The sequence below is a fragment of the Channa argus genome, chromosome 1 (genome assembly GCF_033026475.1).
Source record: "Channa argus isolate prfri chromosome 1, Channa argus male v1.0, whole genome shotgun sequence".
NCBI lineage: Eukaryota > Metazoa > Chordata > Actinopteri > Anabantiformes > Channidae > Channa > Channa argus.
In genome coordinates, this window is record NC_090197.1 from 14,314,196 (window position 1) to 14,331,157 (window position 16,962).

General features: G+C 38.8%; 1 long non-coding RNA gene across 1 annotated transcript; it reads right to left on the minus strand.

Annotated features, from left to right (window-relative positions):
- Positions 1-1,902: 1,902 nt before the first annotated feature.
- Positions 1,903-16,822, minus strand: LOC137124662 (uncharacterized). Its single transcript, XR_010914005.1, has 3 exons — positions 15,694-16,822; positions 13,870-13,958; positions 1,903-3,725 (listed from the first exon to the last, which is right to left on the minus strand). It is a non-coding gene; the product is annotated as an uncharacterized lncRNA (long non-coding RNA).
- Positions 16,823-16,962: the final 140 nt, after the last annotated feature.

Sequence of the window (16,962 nt, forward strand, 5' to 3'; positions counted from 1 at the left end):
GAATCCTCGCTAAAGGTCTAGTTCGAGTTTTCTGTCTGCTCTTCTGTTCTGAGATTCCTATGTTAGCTTTTGAGAGTCTATGTTTTTGTTTGCTACTTTGTTACCTGCTTGCCTGATGACAGCGTCCCAGTGGACGTCTGTTTAATTTTGTTTAACCAGTGCTTTCGAACATCTGTTTCCTACCTGGTGAATTTATTTATGAAGAAGATCTTTTGTATCAATCTTTTAATCAGGGTCTGAGTTATTGTCTGCTCCCCTGTGTCTTTTCTGTTGCTACTTCCTTTAGTTGTCACTTTGTCTTTAAGTTGTGCTTTGTGTGGGTCTTCCCGTTTTTGTCCTCCTTGTTTCTGCCAGCCGCCTTAAGTTCCTGGTCTCCTGCTGTTTTCCTCTCGTGCCCTACCTGATCTCTGCCGTAGCTCCGCACCTCCGCCCACAGTAAGATCTCTTATCCTGCCTATTTTTTCCCCATGCTATTTATTGTCATTCACCTCTGTCTCCTTTCTCCTCAGAGTTCCCTACCGCTTCCCGGCCACCTCTGCCTTCCTCTCCGGTCCCGAGTCTCCTACCCCGGTTACCTTCATTCCCCATAAATAAACTGTTTTTGCCTTCCAAGTCCTCTGCTTTCTGCTCTTTACTGGGTCCAATCCAAAACCCTCTTTAAAGTGTGACACAGAGCCTTAAGCAGAATGAACGTAAAAAAGGTATTAAAGTTAGGAGACATAATAGAAGAAATGTGAAACAATGGTAAACTTTTTATGTGCTGCTAAAAAAAATTAAATAAGGAGAGGGACTTTCAGGGAAACTACAACGTGTAGGTCAGCTGTGGTTTGTCAGAAAAACGCCTCTGTGGGTGGATTCTGTAAGGCAAAAGGTCAACTACAAGGTGGATTTTGTTTAGTAATGTATGTAGAATTATTACCTGATAACACTGGGATAATTCAGGTTCCTTTTTTTCTTCACATTTTTTTTTTAACCTCATCAAAGTGTTTTAAAACCCCCACAGGATTTTGGCTTCTACAATATATAAACAACTGGTGAAACTCATGAGTATCTTAGTTTCGGTTAGAGCGGTTCACTTTAACAATATGGCAGAAAAACGTATAATTTCTCTCCATCTCTCTGTCATTATCAAGTGCACTATATGCGTTGCAGTCATGAACGTACGTACGCTTGTACCATTTGCTTTTACCAACTGTATATAGAGACCTAAAAATTATATCACTACAATAAATTATATTCATCCAAAACTCTTACCTAAAGAGGTTTAAACTTCCATATAGCAGGAAGGCTTCACCAGCCTTTCTGCTAAGTATGTGTTAATAAATACTTGTAATGGAGTAGTAACATCAAGGGAGGGAGACTTAGCGAGAGAAAGAGACTAAGCTCATCAAATTAACGTGTATTACACACTGTGACTCAAATGAAAATCCCAACAGGATATCACTGTTCTGAAAACAAAAGCCTTTGGTCTGTTGGTGTGATGTACAAACACTTAACAAAGCTACACTGGATGGTTATAGTGCTCTTGTTTAACTCAAAAGTGTTGACTTTACCGGGTCTGCCCATGTTTGGAATGTGTAGTATAGCAAATATACGAGTGATGAATAGACAAAAGATGAATCCAGTCAGTGAAAACCCTTTAGGCTATGTGCCATATATTCTGCCTGTTATTGGTCAGTTGTTAATATTATAATTAATATAAACTTTACTTTCTTTCTCTCTCTCTAACCTACTTGGCTAATAATGAGTGTAACAGATGTATAAAAATGGTAGCACCAAACTGATATTGAAATATTGACATCAGCTTTTAATAATCACAATCAATATCACCTCATTAGCTGTAACTTGATTTAAGAACTTGTTAAAAGTTACTATTCCACATGTTCTTTGTGGCAAGCAAGATGCTATGAAAAAGTTCCGACCCAGAAACCAATTATCACAAGAAATGGAGCAAAATGATTTCACATTCCTGTGCACAGAGGGTGTCACGCAGGTTTAAATTTATTTCATGAGTAAACCAGATGATTACATTTAGTAAACAACTGCAATGTGGCGAGGGCTCAGAGCAATTGGCCATCTCCACTATTCCCTCCGATTGTATATCCGACTCGAATGCAAAGGAATTAAAAGTGCCGGTACAGATTTGTAGGACTGTGTGTGTCTGCTTTATACACTGAATAGTTTTATCACAGTGACCTTTAAATACAGTTCTTAATATATTTTTTCAAAGTTTGTCATGTTGTATCAAGTGGGGAAAATAATTTAACTCCTAAAATAGAAACCCCTGACCTGAAAACTCTCTACAGCCCTGTCTTCTGCTTAACTATAAGCAGAAATGAATGGTTAGCTGCTGTTTTATCAATGTGCATTAACTCATTTACTATTACTTTTGCATCGGTTCTAATTATTACGCACATGTTGACCTACTCCAATTTACATTCTTGCATTTTTGCATTCTCCAACACCAAGGAGCTATCACCCTTTAAGAACGAGGAAAATTTTTTAAATATATGGCTCAGGGTTCTCTGCGGAAATTAATTATGTAACCTATTGTAGCATGCCTCTAAAGTTCACGGTGCATAAAAAACTTAATATGCATGGCCTTCACCTTTAGAGGCTCATAAAATTGTAGAGTTATACTTACTTTTTTTTAAATAATGTGACAGAGATAATTTATTAAGACTGGCATATGTTAACAACACTCTTCAAGGCAAGGACTTTAAAAAGGTGGGTTTGATGTCCACTCATATACCAACAGAAAGGTCAATAATATTTTTTAATATGGCTGTAATGATATTCATGTTTTTAGTCACCACCTTTAAATTGCATTTTGTAGATGGCAGTAATAGTAACACAGTTGTAATTTAAAAGAGGTTGTTTGATGTAATGAAGGCATTTCTGCAATTGCAGTGTGATAATGTACATGTTTCTAATGCATATTACCTTAAAACCTCTATGCAGTGTCGATTTAGAGGGTAATAAAATTTATATACATTATGTTTGATGGTAATTAGTTTTCGCCTAAAAGCTGATTTTTCAAGGCAGCCTATGGTATGAAAGATGCTGCTTCAAAGGAATTTATGGTCACACTGATAATACCGTTATGGCGTCAGTTTGGGAGCACTGCATGAAACCTGCAAAATCTGTTACTATGTGTTTTAATAGAAGACATTCTTAGATCCTTTATTTAAGCACATTGACACACAATTAACCACAAAGCTGCTTAAACACAATCCAAACTTTAAAAAAAACAACAACATCAGGATATTTTATATTTAGAGTGCTATTTTGTATACTTGTCCATTGTAGACAAGCTATCCCATGCACCACCTTTCCTATTTGACCTATAGCTCCACTGTGCTGTCTATGTGGAGAACAACCTCAAGTGAATATGGAAGAAAGGTGAAATGGTCACTTTCAAAACCACACATTTTATACACATGTATCAGCTGGACTGATGAAGTCAGGGCTGTGCATGTTCTCAGACCAGGGCAGGTCTGGCAGCCCTGCCTACTACTTGATTAGGCCACTCTGACAAGCCAGCAGCCTGGTAAGGTCAAGCCCTACAGAGTGTCAGAGAGGTGCGATGATGATGTGTCTCTCCGATGCTTCCGTTTTTCACCGCTTGACTTTGTTGTTTTTCACCTTTGCGCCAGTGTCAACTTTTTGACCATCTGCCGAGGACATGTCTCCCTTCAGAGTCAAACTGTTAACCCTCAATGCACCTGTGTCAAAGCAGGAAGAACATTCAGATTTTTTGTTTGTTGTTTATTATATTGCCAATTAGTAGCAAACATGCTGAAAAGGAAATTTGCTGAAATCTCCACTTTTTCTTCTGTCAAATGAGATAATGGCAGTGATTACATTTATTTACTTACCAGCAGTGTTGGTGGTTAACTAAGCTGTACATTCTTGCCAATGATTTGTCTAAATATTTGGCGGCTGTTCAAAGCTTGTACAAATGGCAAATTTTCTTTTCCTAGTTGTCAGAAAATTGCATTTAAGTAGAATTTAAAGATGACTGATTGTATCTAATACAGTAAAATTGCATGGTCAAATGTCAAATCAAGTCAACAGCTTTCAGCTTGTCCCTTTGGGGGTCGCCACGGTGGAATGTGTTGGACACATTGATTTGGCATGAATTTTTATGCCAGATGCCCTTCCATTTTGTCCAGGCTCGGGACCGGCACCAGGGCTGCCCTTGGTGGCTGGGCCCTCTGAGTCCCAACCCAGTGCTCTACCACTGGGCCACCAGGTCCCTATGAATTGAATCATTTATGATCAACACAATGTAGACAAAATTACATTTTTCCCCTAAAGACAACATGTACTGCATCTTTTATCTTATTGATAAAATATGCACAGCTTTTAACTGTGGCATCACCACACTTGCTACACTAATACATACGTGTCGGCTATTTTTGTATCAAATTGAACACGCACAGACAAAGCTTGATACAGTCGTTTTCATGCCTACACAGTGTTAACAGTATATATAAACACACAATGTTTTATTAACTCATACTCTGCATTTTTATCACAAGAACAAGGAGGTGTACTCTTCTCAAGGTTGATTGCAAGTGGCTTTTAGGTGACAACAGCCGCTGTTATCCGGATGTCTTGCCCTAAGCCACTCGTCCTGTGGGCTGCTACTGCTTCTGTAGAGACGTCTCTTGTTGTTAGTGTGTAATAGTGGATATTTCTACTGATAATATTGCAGACATTACTGCAGAAGCTGAGGTCAGAGAATTTGCTATTCTTGGCACAACCTCAGTCATATTTTTCATTATATCTGAAAACAAGTAGGTGTAAATCAAGAAACCACAAAATGAGAGTCTGTAAACTGTAAGATAAACGTCAGATTGGTAAATCTCTGTATTTGTCTGATAATGTGACTCAGGACGACACAATAGAATGCAGTTCTGCCAGATTTCTGTCTTCTTCCCTCTTGGTGTTGGTGTGTCTCTGCGTCAGCATCTCTGTATGAACAACCCAGAGGGAGGAAAGAAGCTTGTCGTGTGTGTGTGTATGTGTGCGTGTGTGTGCAAGGTAACAGTGCATGAGTCTGTGCTCAGGTGGCAGATACCCTAGGTAAATCATTTCAGATCCATTTATTCAGAAGCCTGTGTGCAGACGACACCTGCACAATACTGCCAACGAAGTGCCACAATGTCAGCGACTTTGCTTGCAGCTCTGACCTGCCGACTGGCGTGTGTGCTTCTGTGTGCATGTGTGTTGCCATACATATAGCTATACTACTACATAAAATGTATTAGGTGTGTAGTAGTATTCAGCTCTTTATGCTAGGTAGCTCAGTCATATGCATCTTGTTCAGAGAGAGAGAAGACACAGCAGGGGAAACTTGGCTGTCATCTGAATGGCTGTTAGTGCTGTGTTACTTTCAATGACTTCTGCTTTAAATCAAGCTTCACTCCCCAGGATGAATAGTTGATTTAATTACTCTAATGAACAAACTGGTGCTAAGAAGGAGGATTCTTTGGTTCTTAAATAGCAAATTAATTTTTAAAACGCCTGGGATCAAATTATTGGTATTTTTAGTCCGGATGAATTTATATTTTTATGATATGACAGCTGTCTTAATCTGTGTTCAAAATGAGCTCGTTTGCGTGTGTAATGTGCGTGCTGACAGTCAGTTGTGACAGTTGTAAAGTGTTCTTGAAAAAGCGCCCGATGTGGACACTCAAGGCAGCCAGACGAAAGATTTGCAGGCTGTGATGTCTGTGTGTCATATTACTTATCTCACTAAGCATATGCTGGCACTTCAGAATCATATACTTCAAACCCAGAGCCTTCAAAAAGCGTCAAAACGGACTGTCTTATTCAACACATCAGTCATGTAGCCACCAGCAAAATGAGCGAGATGTCATTTGCTCTCAACAAAAAGCTTCTGGAGACATTTAAAGACACTCTTGATGACTGTTTCAATTTGGAGAGACTGTTAATGATATCGTCACAACTGCCTTTTTGGTTTTTTCACAAGATACAAATGAATGACAAAGAGTACTTTGAAGTGCACTTCAGCTAAAGCTTTGCCAATTAATAATTTGAATCCTGAAGACAATTAAATAAATCACTGTAGGACCTGTAATCAAGCTGTTGCCCTGCTTTTTGAGATTTTTTAAGAGCAAGCAAATCTTAGGGTCAATTTCTAATGACAAACAAAAAAGATTTTTCTCTACTGCACTTTTACACATTTTGTCCCGATAACCAAGTCACTGTTTTTGTGATGGGTCTGAAATAAAAATTTTAAATTTACAAGTGATATTGACTAAATAATAGAATATAAACAACAAACACCTGCTGTGCTTTTGTTTGAACCTTCTCCTCACACATCAACACACACCAGCACTGACGCATGGATATGACACACCAACACACGCCTAAAGCAAATATCCCACTTGGCTTCTACAGTTCCGAGTGTTACAGAGGGCTAAACTATTTCATTGCGCTAATTGGCCATTGTCATTCCTGACGTTTGGATAAACAGAAGAAAAGAGGGAAAGCTGAGACAAATGGTGGCTAATTAAACTGGTGTGTGTACATGTGCATGTGAGAGAGAGTCTTGCAGAGAGAGAAACCAGCTGACAAAAAAAATGGAGTGACGAAACACCAATGTTGACAAAGCAACAACAATTTTTTGAAATAGAGAGTTAATATGGGGGGGGGGGGGACTCTACTTTCTCCCTTTAACTTCTTTCTAATGAGGTTTTATTCAGTGCTCACTGAGAGAGAATGGAAACAATGATTGACCATATTTTACTTGGACTTTTTCAGCAGAAGTAAGCATTTTTAAGACTTGTACTAGAAGTTTAATTTTTGCAACTTCCCATATTGAATGAGAATTTTCATTAAAAAGTGGTGAAAGCGGTAAAAGGTGTCCTCACTGCTGCAAGTGATCTGATAATACAAAACTCGGATAAAAGCTTATCTTAAAAGAAGAAGAAATAGGAAGATGAAGAGAAAGTAGGGGACGCAAACTTGTAAAATGAGCTGGGGAATGTTTGAACTTCAACCCATGGGGGACATTTGTTTTCAGAGGTAGCATGTTGGCCCTCCATACCATCCCCCAAGGCCATATCTTCCTCTCCATTTCTCTGCAATTTTGCAACACCATTTTACACACATATGGACATATACACATAAACACTCGCACACACATCCTCACATACAATCTTTCAAACTCTTGCCCAGCCCCCAACACAGCTTTCCCACATTTGACCACTTGTCAGGGGATGTTTATGGGCCATTGTTTGCAGTGCTGATGATCATTGTCACTGGTTGATTCCATTACCCATAGCTTTCTGATGGATGAGGCCTACCCTGACGTCCACTGATATGGGTGTCCTTGACCACTGGGGCAGACACAATGAACGGAGGGAGCCATGGCGAGGACAGTTGGATGTTTTATTTCTTTATTCCACCCAAAGAATGTGTCTTTTCTGTCAAAGGGTATTAAAACATTTGATTTGCAGGTGTGCAGAGGCAGAATTGAGGCAGAAAATTGTTTCTAAAGTAGTTCTGTCATATGTTTTAGCCTGTTTATGTTAGGGACATGGCGGTTTTTCGATCAGTCAAATCTTTTTGCTGGTTTTAAAACTCTTTCTAAGAAATTGAGAAACTATTTTTATTTTTTTATTTATTTATTTTTGTTTTAGTTGCACAAACATTTTATTCCTAAAAGAATTGAATTCCTTTAGACTTATTTCATCACTGCTCAGAAGAAGGAAACTGGTCTTCTATTAGAAAAAAACAAACAAACAAGCAATTCAATTATGGTATAAATGACAAGAGACTGAAAGATACTATGACAAGTGAGCTCTGTTAATTGGGTTTTTCATAATCTGTTTGCGACCAAAACTCAAATAAAAAAACTTAAGTTAAAGACTAAACTTGAATTTTAGTAGTTTGTGTTGCTTTTCTCTGGAGTTAATCACATTAACACAGTGCATGTAAACACACTGAGGGGCTGCCTGTGGTCTGGCATCCTGATGTGCTCAAGTGCCACAACATTATTTAAAAATTTTACTCCACCATCTCATTGAATCACTGCTCCTGACCTGCTGAAACAGACAAGCCTGAAGGGAAGGAGCCATTCAGAAGTCACACATTACCAGCAGACGACTGCATTTACTGATGGGGGATGATGGGCTTGGGTTTTACCACGCTGATCTCATGATGTGGTCTCCGTGAGGTATCGGCTATGGTGTTGGGTGAAGCAGTTCACTAAAACATTTAGGGCGGACCCAGCTTTAGTAATTTTTCACAGAGCCAGAGCATGATCAGGATGATATCTGGCTCAAGGGAACGTGTAGTTAGAAGCACATGTTTAACAAGCTTCTCCAGCATTTCCCAAAAATTGTCACATAAAGGCTTTCCATTATTATTCTGAACAAAGACACAGTCATTTTTTATCCCTCAGATCTGTCTTTTGTCAAACCATCCTCACCGGACAGATTACCTTTCTCAGGAAATAGCTTCCTGGATCAGATATAATAGTGTTCTCAGATAGAAACAAGGCCAGACTCTGCTCTTTGATGTAGAAATTAGCTCCATTTTGTTAAAGTGTCTTAATGATAGTTGAGTCAAACCGTTTTCTGTAACTATCATCTGGACAGTTTTGTCCTTGTTCCTTTAAGACAATGCCAACGCACAAAAAAAGCAGGAATACCCAAGCCTCCAATAAAACTAACATTAATAGCGGTGTGATATGCAAAGCTATGCAAATTTTATGCACACTGTCAACCTACATAGTGGCTGTTCTTCGTTCATTTCAAAAGATATGACTGCAATTAGGCGACAGTTGATTGAAATCATTTGCGTTTTATGATTCTGTTACTTTTGAGAGCTGACAGGGTGTTGTACAATTCAGTGACAGTATATTTTCACTGCTCGGGGAGATTAACTGCTATTATTGACCCTGATGCAAACCAACGGGTGATACATTTCAAACAAACTACTCACTATCTCTGTGATTTGCATGTGGTGTGCCATTTACCATATTCCCTGATTACCTAATGATTTATGCTTTAATATAATTCACAGAGCAGTTTCAAAGCCATATGTGTACCATACCTTGACAGTGACTTAACACGTCCGAAACAGAGAAAAATTGAAATGATAGTTTAAGGGCAGCAAAGAAAAGAGAAGTCTTATCAGTTACGACTTGCTTTGTATGTGGGATTTTTTCCCCCCTACTCTCCTTGGAAGGCCGGGGTGCAGTTGATGAATTCTTAAGCAGATCTCGCTGATAATTGTATTTCATAACTGTCATGCAGAGAGGGACTGTCCGCTGAGAAGCTATTTGTGTCACTGCTTCTCTCTCCCTCTCTGTCTCTCTCTCTTTCTCTGCAGCCCCTTCAATAAAACTCAAATCACGACAGAGATTGTTAAGTCTACCTCCAAAATTATTAAATCCAAATGGAGAATTTATGGGTGACACTTCATAACAATTAATCTCAGATGCTTGATTAATAAAGTTCGCTCCCCCCCCCCCAATTCTTGTCTCTTCACCCTCCCCATCACTAAAGTTGTCCTGTCTGAGTGGGATGGAGGAGGAGGGGAACAGACGTACGGGTGGCAGGATGGTTGTCAGGGACAACATGAGTGTCATTCTTTTTGATTAATGGAGCATTGTGACCCCGCCCCAACCCTCCTTCTTTCCCAGCATGCCCACTCTCACCTCTGCAAGCCCCCCCACCACCACCACCAGGTAAAAATAGATGTGTCCCAAGTTATGCTCTCCATTTGGATTCAACTTCGACATGATCTGATAGAAAAAGATAGGAAATGAAGTAAGGAAGGCAAGACAGAAGTAAAGAAAGAAACAGGAAAAAAGAAAACAAGTTCAAAAAGTAGATTTGAAAAGAGAAATAGGCAAGGAAGGAGAAACATAATAACAGATAAAGAAAAAAATCAGGGAGAATTAAGGAAGGATAGAAAGTGGAAGAACAAAGAGAAAGAGGAGGCAGAAAAACAGATTTTTGTAGAATGTCACCTACCTAACCTTGTCACCATGTTAAGTCAGCTGTGATTAATTAGTTGAGTGAGACTGAGCAATTAGGTCAGGAGTGTGTGTGTGTGTGTGTGTGTGTGTGCGTGTTTTCCAAACCACTTATTTTTCAATCAAGATATTTTCATTAACAAACATGTGAAATACTCTATTTCATTTTTTGTTTCTTTGACGTAAGGACAACATGACCAATGCAGCCACAATAGAAGAAAACCAAAAGTAAAACAAAATACATGAATTTTTAGAAATAAATTCGCACAAGAATTACAAAACAATTTTGCTAAATGAAGAATAATAGGAAAGAAAAGGAGAGTGCAGTTCATAAGTTCATTTCACAGCTTACTTAAAATCTCAATTAAACAAACCTGCAGGTTTATTCACTTAAACAAAATCACTTGTACTGTAACTCAGTGTAATTCATGATCAACTCAAACCAGTTTCACTTCAAACAGAATCACTTTTCTAGAACAAAATTGGCCTGAGATCTATACACATTCATACACACCCCAAACACCACGATGAAAAGTGATTGTGAAGATTTCTTAAGTGTGTGTAATTTCCAAAGTGTGTGTAACACAGTAGCTTGTGTCAGTCTGCACTGATCAGAGGCTGTCACATCTGAGTTTTCTTATAATCTTACACGATCTCGCTTTAGATGAATGAAGCTGTTTTATAATTTAATAAACTAGACAACTACATGTTTAAGACAGATTGAGGATAAAAGATTCTTTAAAACAAACTAATATGTTTTTGAAAGAATGAATGTACAGCCGGACAAATATGCGTCTGACTTGCTTTTGATTTTTATGTTGGCAACAAAATGCAGATAAATAAAATGTTCCCAGTTTTTAAGTTTCTCACTTTGGGATATTTCAGTGCTTCCAAAAAACACTGTGTGTGTATTACTGCAGTCATATCTCTAGCTTCATTTGGAGGAGTATGAGTATGAGAAACCCTTAGACAAATCCCCGAACTAGTAAAAGGCTTACAAAAGATCATATTTAACAATGATGGCTATATATTTTTCTTTTTGCAATTAAAGAGTCCCTCTGTGTAATTTAATGCTTCTTTTCAAGTGTCGGGTCCCCTGAGACTTGGCCTGTAGCTATGCCATCGCTCCTGGTGATTATCATTAATGAATGTCGGCGAGGACCATCCTTCAATGTGACTAGGGAGGAAACACAAGCCCTAATTAAAGGTTCCTATTCATAAATATATGCCTCAAACCGCACGGATCGACCGGTTCTGTGCACACAAGTCGTTTTAATGTAAAAAAAAAGCACCTTTTCAAGAGCATTTCCTTCCCTTAATGTGCAGCACAACTGCAGCCATGAAAGATTTTTGCAGCCAAACCCTGCAGCATGGGATCAGTGCAATTTGAGATTTGCGGATTTAAATTTAGGGGTAAAGCCGAAGATTAGGATGCTCTAATTTGACACAGAAGAGGCCTGGTGACAAAAAAACGTGTAACTGTATAAACTAAGCAGTTTTTGCCTGATCTCCCCAAGAGACTGTTGTGTTTCATCGCAAAAGGTTATGGGAAGCTTAGTGTGTTGAGAAGTCATAATGTGCAAGGAAAAATATCTGTCCGTAAAAGAAATGGAAATATTTAGAAAATGAAAATGTTTAACAGATTACAGGATGTCACTGAGGAAGAAAATAATCCTAATTGTTTGTGTTTTCTCCTAAAATCATTTTAATTGCACCAAATGCAGACTGACAACTGCTCTGATAGACGCAAGTGGCTGCATTGTCACATCGCTTTCCCAGACAAAGCAATTGTAATTGTTATGGGAAAAAGATGATGTTAACATTGAGGATAATATTGAATCTGTCTGAATGCTATAAATATATATATTTTTTCCACAGGGGCTCGAAAAGTCTTGTCGTAAGAAGAGCTTGGTGAGACAAACATTTGGCTGCTTCTTTTTCCTCCTTAATGGCTGAAAAATGCTAATTGGAGTGCATGTGTCAAAGAAAACAAAAGGCAAGGGAGGAGGAGAGGGAAGGAGTGTGCATGGCAGAAAGGCTGGTATTTCCAAACGTGAAATATGTCACTTTATTCAGCCGAGTTGGTTAGAATTTTTTTGTAAGGTTGTTCCAGGAAGCAGGAAATCTCTCTGTCACACTGTTTGTCTCTAAGCACAGATAAACTTTTGCCTGTGGTGGTATGTAATGAAGCTCATGTTTAAAAGAAAAACATATTTTGAGGAAGAAAAAAAAAGCACTGCACTGTGTATATATTCTGCTGAACAATTGTGTCATAGTTCACGTAAACAAGCTGAAGCTGCTTTCCCTCCTCTCAGTCTTGAGCTTTCTCACCGCTATAAAATAACACCTTGAATCCCTGTGAGACTCCAATCCTTTAATAAACTTGCATCTGTCACTGCTGCACAGCATTTCATCACATGCTTCGTCCAAACTGACTAAATCAAAAAAAGCTCAGGTGGGGATTACAATTCTTTAATTGCATTGTCAAAACTACAGCAACATATCGTTTTTAAGTCTACACATTAAACAAGTCGTGGAAAAGTAAATGTCTATAAAATATCAAAAACCTCTCTCACACTCACTCTCTCTCTCTTTCTCCATATTCACACTTGGCATTTTAATTATGCAGTCTTATCTGATAGATGTAGAGATATAGCTCATGTCAAAGTTAGAGCCTCTTTATTAATTTTTTATTATATATTCTTATATTCAGCCTGTCAATGAGTGTCTGGAATCTGATAGGACCCATCATTGATTGAAGATTACTCAAGATTATGAAGAGAGGCATTATCATAAGCTGTGAGCCTTCATCGTTCCAAATGTTAACTTATTTGAATGGCACTAACAAAAAAAGATTACACTATTTTAGAGAAAGAATGAGTTCAAAAGTCTGGCCCTTTGGAAGATTTATACAGGTAACATTAAAAATATAAATGCAGAGTTTTGTCAAGAAGTCTAATACAGAAATCTGCCAGCATGAAAGCAAAGTTTTGATGTGCAATACTCAAACTTAAATCTACATCTTTTGAGGTCAGGAGTTTATTGCTGCTGAAAAACTCAGCTGGTCAGCCATCTTTATAGTCATTAAAAAGTAGTCATTAAATTCATAATTTAGTTCATTGTGGCTTTTGTCAATATAGTATACTATAAACACAACAATCAAAAATGTATTCTTAAACTTAACTCAAACTAAAACACAACATGCTAAAACTATTGTTTCTGGAAGCGTTGGATATAAATCAAAGCCTTTAATTTGTCAGATGCACTGAAACAAAATGTGTGGGGCTCGAACACACATTATCTAATATTTTAGCATATCACCTCTTTTCACAAATGGATCATGTTAGATGATCATGTGACACTCAGGAAAAAAATGGGGATAGTGATGGCATGAGAGAGAGAAAAGCTGCATTGAAGCTTCGTATTGTTTTACTGTTACAGCAGGTAACAAGTCCTGACTGAAGGATTTAAACACATATGACCACACAAACCTGGGAGTGTGTGACTTAAGTTTTATTTATTTAAAAAAAAGAAGAAGAAAAAAAAGAAGCTTATTTTGCAAATAATTTTCTGCCTTGTTAGTTTGCATATCGAACAAGTCCACATGTAAATATGGCCCAGGAGGAATTGTAATCCCAGGGGTTCGTGTGCTTAAATGTTAAAAACAGTTGTCAAGAATGAGGCTTAACATGGAAAATGTGACATTTTATACATATGTATTATCAAAACCGAGAAATGAAAAAAGTATGTTGGTGTGGCATATATTTCCCTTTATTTTTAAATTTCTATAGTAACCCCACAGTCTTATTTAAATTTACATTATTTGTACACGAGTTTTGTTCCCTCACCTGATTTGACAACCAGCTGGACTCCTTTGCAGTATGATGCGGTAGATCTTATCTTCTAAACAGTGTCTCTTTAGGTTGTCATGTCAAACCTGGGGGGGGGGGGGAAGACAAAAACAAGTAGAGAATAATGTATGTACATGACGGCTACGTGAATGTTCTCACCCGCTCTGAGGGAGGATCTTCATGCGAAAGAAAAGAAAATAAGACGACATGTCGTCAGCCTGTCACTGCGCCACAGTATGTAGAAGAGGGGCTTCATGTATACAAGTTGGAGGGGGGGGTGGGGGGTAGAACAACTGTTTATGTGTTTGGCTTTTGTCATACATGCACATGGACATGGCTGGTTGGATTTTAGGTAGTTGAACGTGGCTACCAATTTGAATCTGAATTTTGAGAGTGTGTGGTATTTGAAACAAACATATGTTTAATGTCATAGGTCCTATAGGTCATAGGTTACAGGCATAAACTCCCGAAGAGGGCATAGTCATTTCAGTATCAGCTGCAATAATAATACCCTGTGATGATTTTATTGCTGTGGTGCACGTGGGCAGCATGGGAAAAATGCCGTATTGACAATGATCGACAGGTGTCACACACAGAGCATCACAGATTGTTTTGTGTGGCTGTGTAGCTGTAGACTAGTCAGAAGGCTCATGTTGACCCCATCACAAGATTAAAACCACCAGTGGTATTAATGTTGTCTCAGTGCTTCTCATTTTACCTACAGAGCTTTGAATGTTGTGTTATTTTATGGAGCAGCAATTTCATAAAAATGTGTCTGTAAAAGCCAAACAGACGATCATGTGTTGGACAGACTCTAGATTTAAGTAAAAGTACATTTGTTTATTTTAAGTTTATATTTCACAATGAAGTGAGAAGGAGAAAAACTGAAGTAGGAGGAAAAACTGAAACAGACGATAAAAAAGAAGATGTAAGGCAAAAACAAATCCATGTCATTTAAAGTAAAAATGGTCGTGTTCTCTCATCTTGAATAAGTCCTGCTCATGTCCGAATATTTCAGTGCAGATAAGGTTGTTTCCCTCGTGTCTTGAACCACATGTCCCCCCCTGCTGGCCCGGGATCACATCCTGCACAAGTTGCTCTGCTGTGATTCGTGAGCTTTCTCTACACTCTGAACATTAAAAATAGTTTAGAACTAACAACACAACGGGATTCACTAAGAGAACCAGGCTTCAAATTTTGTTTTTCAATGTTACTGAAGTATGTAGGAGAAATAAAGAGACTTAAAGCAAATAACATATTCATCCTCTGTGTAAAGACAACCAACATTTTATATTTCTGTATTGTGGCTGAGGTAGTTGTCGGTGTATCACATCATCATGAAAAACAAATTCTGGCAATTTACTCGATAATCAACATTAGGATTATTTTGAGTGAGCCAAGAGTAAAAGTTGCACTTTAATAATAATATTGATTTGTATTTTGATAAATTACTCTCAACTCCTTTACACCTGAACAGGAAGGGAAAGATTCCAAAAAATAAATACAAAGCTTCTCCGAGAAAAGTGGCTGTAGGAGCTACAGTTCTCCTGTCTGTCTGTCTGTTTGTCTGTCTGCCTGCAGACAGGATGGACATATTAGTGACGTAGCTCGGCTCCGTCAATCAGCGGGCAGACGGGGACAGACAGATGTTGGGGCGGTACTTGGTATTTCTTTTACCACATATTAAGCGACTTCGGGCATCTTCACTGCGCCGATTATCAGTTTTGCTGTGGCTTTGCTCTCGTGCGTAACCGGGAGGAGACACTCGGCTGCAGCGTGTGTCTGTTAATCGTAAAAAAACGTGATATTTCAGAAACTCACCAGGATCAGTTAAACTGGGACTGTGTCGACGTTTTGCAGAAAGTTTGTAATCCCGTTTCTTTTGAATAGTCCGGTCCAAACCTCCGGTAGTAGCCCGGACTGCGTGAATAATGTCCACAAGTCCTTAGCCTGGCTGCAGACGGAGGCGCGCATCCAGGGTGAACTGAGCCACGTCTCATGCCATCCAAGTTATGTTGTGATCATCCCCACACCCGCTACCAGTAATAAAAACACAACTTTTTCCTTCTCTCTTCTTCACTCTTTCCCCAAGCAGGTTCCGTGTTAAACGGATATATCACGCCGTCTCATTTCAGATAACATTAGCCTAGTTGTGTGCCCTTTATAAACACTTTATGGTGGATAATAGTTAGGATGGAGTGTAGGCTATTAATGGAGCCTCTTGTGGATTCAGAGCCCCTCCCCTTCACCAGAAGCCTCGCTAAAAAGGTGTAACGAATCGATCTGCAGCCTCCTTTGTCCCACTAAAGAGGTCACCGAAAATACCCACATTTTTGCAAAACTTTTGAGACAGAGCAAAGAGCTGCACTGCACAGCCGAGGCCATGCGAGGAAGAGAAACCTCGTGGCGTCATATTTCTTTGACGTTTGTGCTGAGATGGAAACTCAAGGGCAAACGTGTATATGTTTTAACTTTGAAATGGGCCTGAGAATTATTTGCATTGGGGGATGAATGTGTTTTCTCGACCTTTGTGGAGACACACAGCTTTTCACGTTTTGTCTCACTCTGTACTTGAATTGTTATTAATCGATGGGTTAATCGTATAATCCCAGTAAATCGGGCCTGAGTTTGCTGTGCTTGTAACAAAGATGATCCTCCCTGTGCAGGATCAACAAGGTCTAATAGATTTCTTGGTGGTTTGAGCCATTTTGAATGGGCATCTATCTTTTACAGGCTGTTTATTTGGATATGATTTAGTGGCAGAATCTGTCCGTCCTAGTGTCAATAAGACCATGAAAGCGTAAACTTACTGTACTGTGAAATTCAGTAACAGCGACTAATCTCATTTTGATTTTGGAAATCACACACACACACAAACACAGAGACTGCGCATTAACTTTTCGCAGCACCTCTCATTTAGTTATTTCATTACAAGTTTACATATCGGTTAATGTGTCCACGAACAGGACGCACCCCTCCTGTGTCGTTTATGTGTGGTGTGTGTGTGTGCGTGCGCGAGAGAGAATGTGGGGACAGAGAGGCGTTTAAATGAAAGCCATCCCAGTGAACAATTAGAGCAGCAGATTGACA